We start from the raw sequence: 5,175 nt of genomic DNA, 5'->3' as shown, positions 1-5,175 counted from the left end.
TTTTTATCATTATGGGGTGGTTGTGTACACACTGCCAACACACATGTCAGTTAAAATTGCTTGTAAAAGTGCATGTAGCATCCTATGACCCCTTTAAAAAGTTATGGCAGGCCACTTCTTCATTTCATCCTCCCACTGTGTTAATACACTGTGGGTGTGGTAAATATTGACCATCGTGGTGTTTAATAGTGTTCTGTGTGTGCGTGTGTGCTCCCTTCCTCCCTCCCTCCCTCCCACCACATCGCTCCTATGCTCCTTACCTTTCCAGGCTAGCGAAATGTAAGTTTAACACATTATAAGGAAGTACGTCATTGTATTTACTTCCTTGTTGCAAAATAAGGTGGATAGGAAGTTCCTGGATTTCTTCTGCGAAGGCCAGAGCCCTTTGGATGGAGATTTACTACTGATCACAGAAAAGTGCTTCACTGATAAGATGTGCATGACAATCGCAACTTTTGCGTAAGTTTAACACATTATAAGGAAGTACGTCATTGTATTTACTTCCTTGTTGCAAAATAAGGTGGATAGGAAGTTCCTGGATTTCTTCTGCGAAGGCCAGAGCCCTTTGGATGGAGATTTACTACTGATCACAGAAAAGTGCTTCACTGATAAGATGTGCATGACAATCGCAACTTTTGCTTAATCGCGATTGCGATTTCATTTCGATTTATCGTGCAGCCCTAAATCAGACACGATTCAACATTATGACCGACTGGCTGTACATCACCCTTTATGTGTTTTTATTACCTCAGCATCTGCAGCTGACAGTTTGGACTCTTCAGTCCTTCAGAGAGCAGCTTCACTCCTGAATCCTGCAGGTCATTGTTACTCAGATCCAGCTCTCTCAGGACAGAGTTTGAGGATTGTAGCGCTGATGACACAATTACACAATCCTGAGCAGTGAAATTACAGCCAGCAAAACTGGAAGAGAGTGAAACACAAGATAATTAAATTATTTACCTTATTCTTCAACTTGTTGTAGCGTCTGGACCACTCCAACACACAATATATATTTTGTTAGCTAGATTTCACAAATACTTTGTAACACCCCAGGACGCCGAACAAGACCCTGGTTTCATGGTAACCCGATACATTTACAACCTTGTGGAATGCGAGCCGGCTCTCAGCTGCTTTCTCCAGAGCTAAGGGGTACAAATGCACAGGAGAAATGGACTGTTCTACTAATTAATTCATAGGAAAACCTTTTCTTTGAATGAACACACATTTTCTTCAGGCCATTGGGTATATTATTGCTGTGTTGTATTTAATCTGTTGTATTATAGACTATTTTTATTCATGCTTACGATAAACCACTCATTCATAGAAGTAACTCTACCATGTCTAGTATCTATGAATTCGCCTTCTTATGATCGAAACAAGCGTGTATATTATAGGCTGATACCTATGCAACATATTGATGTTCTAAGAATCATTACTAATTTCTGCAGCAACACTCAAGTGAATTACATATGCAAAATACCATGCTTAGAGACAAAGAGCCATAAAACTCCCCAGTATTTCCAACCTCCCGCTTGGGATTTCAGCCTTCCTCATTGGACAAACCCATCTTGAGAGGCGTGAATCTCTGCAGGCTTTAAAGGCCACACTTCAAGAGACCCGCCCCAGTCGGTGGTTCGGTCATAAGCTAAGAAGATGTGAGAAAAACGCTGCAGGATACCAAAGCTGTGCCAGGCCTTTCTTCGGCCTAGTCCTTTCCATTCATCAAGTGACACTGACTCAAACTGGTTCTTTTCATCGACCCGAATTCAGCAAAGATCTACGGGAAGCTTTAAGATTTGCATCAGGAATCTCTTTCAGACCGCCGAGACTCGCTAAGTATCAAACTTAGTCTTATTAATTGATACATTAAGTATCAGTTACACCTTTTTACAAAGGTGTGTTTGAACTAAGAATCTGACGTATCCCTGAAGGCTTTGATCTGTTGAATATACATGCAAAGTGTTCCATAAAATCCATTCTTTATGCCTCTTTCTATGCTGAGTTAAACTTTAACCCTTTCCTATACCAACTGTATGTGTGTGTGTGTGTGTGTATGTGTATGTTAGACCGGCTTAATGTGTTTATGTAATATGTTAGACTAGTTTAAGTGTTTATGTAGTTAATAAAACCTTACTTGTATCACACTTGACGTGTTCATTGTTTACTCATAACCGGAGTCAATAATCATGCAGATTTACGTTACAAACTTATAGAATTGTACAGTAAGAAAGTTATTTCCCTTAACCAGGAAATTAACGTCTTAGAATTGACAAGACAGTTGACCCTGAGTGGTCAGCTAAATATCTACAGTGGATCTAAAATATGAATAGTTAATTATAACTAGTTATGGTTAATTATTCATATTTCCCCATGAGCTAATCCGCTACACAAAATACAAGAACTACCGAAAACACACTGACTCACGACCGCTCCTACTGAATACCAACCTACTCTGCATAGGGATGGGCGTATCGATCCCGAAGTATATATATGTATCGATACTGAAGCGAGTATCGATATTTAAATAAAAAATATAAATCTTTGTTCTGGCTGTTTTCTCCATCTGTAAAACCTCATGTTCCTCATTCACTCCTTCACTCTCTCCCTCTATGATGTAGAGCTGTGCATATATCCGGTTCAGGAGGTTTTCATTCTCTTGGAGTTTCATTCCCTCAAATAATCTCTCATATTTATTCTTCATACTGGATTTATGCTGGTATTTAACTCTCTGCAGGTCCCCAGTCTCCAGTGTGTGTGTCTGTAGGACTGCTTCAGTTTTGTCCTCCATGATGTGTGTCTGATAGTGGAATGTAGAGGACGGCACCGATCTGATCACAACGTACAAAAGACACAACATCAATAAAATTTAAGCATAAAAAGTTATAACCCACTTATAAAAGTTATAACTTTCAGACCCACTGTAATAAATAATTAAAAACTTGGATAATGATAGAATGGTCAAATATCCAAATTAATACCACAGAACTAAATGAATAATAATCTATATTTTTTACAATCATCTGAAATTGGAGTCAGATTAAGCACAGATCTAAAAGTTGAACAATTTTAATAAATTAAGTACAATGTATAAGTAAAATGGTTACAGAATATTTTCACCCATACCATTGGATTCCGCCATTGGTCCATTGGGTGATCTTTACAATGGTCTATACATCTCTTGTGTACTTAAGGAATCTATCAGCCCGTTTACACATGGTTTTAACATGAAATCACCATGAATGAATGAGCCAGATTGGATCATCACCCAATCACAACACAGCACATTTACATTTGTCCACATTAATCATCTTCTCTACTCGGATAACTGACTTCTTTCACAGCAAATTATTTAAACTGAGTAGAATAAATGAGCGGGATTTTTTTTAACAAACCTTATGCAGTCACTAAAGACTAATCAATGTAATAACTGTCCTTACAATAAAATTATTTTCATTACTTTTTAAATACTTAAACAGTTATAAATAATTTTATTATTTAATTCTTGCATTTCTCACATGATGTAACTAGATGCACATTTATTGTAATGCCAAATGAGGACATGCTCCCACAGCTCTTCACTGTCTAAACATTTAGGTCCTGTTTACACCTGGTATTATTATGCATTTTTGTTCATCAGATTCAAAGGGGACATTGCTAAATACAGGTGAAAACTGGGTTTTGAGTATGTCCACTTCTGACCACTTCAAGAGGTAGCCAAAAACACATTTGATAATATTGCTTTCTTAGTGTAGATGTGGTCGAATGTGTTTGAACTGCCACAAAAGACTACCTCCTCTCCATCTACAGATAATGACTGTGCAATGAATTGTTGAATTTCACTAGACAGATGTGTTGCTTTCCTTATATTTTCAGTCACATCCTTTGATATGTATTTTATCCTTTAGACCGAAAGATATGAAAAAGCTTACAATACATACAGCATTATCTGTTTGCTAACAACACAAGAAGCCAACACTGATGTAACATTAGTGTGTAGTGACCTTTAACCCTCCCACAGGTGTTGTGACCAAATTAAGAGTGACCTGCCCATAGACCCTCTCCTCAAATAAATCAGCTAAGAAGTGGTCAAAAGAGGAGAAGAGAGGTAGACTAAAACACCAGGTGTGAACAGGAATGTGTTTCTGTTGTCTACTTGTGATCCAATCAACCAAATGCATATTGATACATATTGACCCCAGTCCTCGAGACCCATCTCCCAGGGTGTTTTAGATCTCAGTCTTGTCTGCCTATTTAACACAGCTGATGAGATGAATCAGGTGTTAACATTTTTTGAGATAACTAAAACATTTTGGGAGATGTGTCCCGAGGACTGGAATTAAGAAACATTGCATTTAGGCATTACAATAAGACAATAAGATATAACTTTCTGAGAAGCTGCTTTGAACCAGTATGTACTGCAAGGAGTGAAATTATTTCCTTTTGAAATTAACTCCTCATGAAGCGACGTATCTGGAACTCACACAGGACAGATGCTGGGCAATAAAACAATAAAACTGATCTGGAGAAGGAATCTCCAAAGAGAGAAAAAAACAACACCTCCCCTTGCTCATTTACGACCCCCTTCCTCCCTGCCTCTGCCTCTGCCTCTGCCTCTGACTCTGACTCTATCCTCTTCTCCCCCAAAAGCAAGAATATCCATATGCCATATGGGTTATATCTTGTGAATATGTTGTGTCCCTTTCATGTTTGGTATTGTTCTAAATGTCTTTGTGCGATTGGTAAATTGGTCTCAATTTCACAGTAGTCACTTGTATTATAAGAAATATTGAAAACTTTTGTAGAATTGTGTTCTGCTGAGGAGGGGATGTGTTCCCCTTTATGGCCTGTGGGAAAGTGTATCTATCTCCAGCCAGGTGCAACCCTGGAGCACGGCAACCTAATAAACCAAAAGGCCTTTTATGTTTTTACAACTTATTTAAAGATTTCTTTGTTTTTGTTCTGGTAGTATTTAAGGGAAATTTCCAAATCAGTCATTGTGATTCTGTAGCCAGATCAGCCCGTAGTGTGGAGTGTATTTAATATGCTCCATACTATGTATCTTCCTGAAGTCGGGTATACATTTCAGTTTTATAAAAAAATTTAATTGTGCTAAACACATTGTGCACATAGAGCACATTATAGTTGTTTGTGGAATTACATGTGCACAAAGACTAG

Source organism: Sinocyclocheilus grahami, unplaced genomic scaffold (genome assembly GCF_001515645.1).
Source record: "Sinocyclocheilus grahami isolate Dianchi unplaced genomic scaffold, SAMN03320097.WGS_v1.1 scaffold822.1, whole genome shotgun sequence".
Taxonomy (NCBI): Eukaryota; Metazoa; Chordata; class Actinopteri; order Cypriniformes; family Cyprinidae; genus Sinocyclocheilus; species Sinocyclocheilus grahami.
This window is presented reverse-complemented; position numbering follows the sequence as displayed.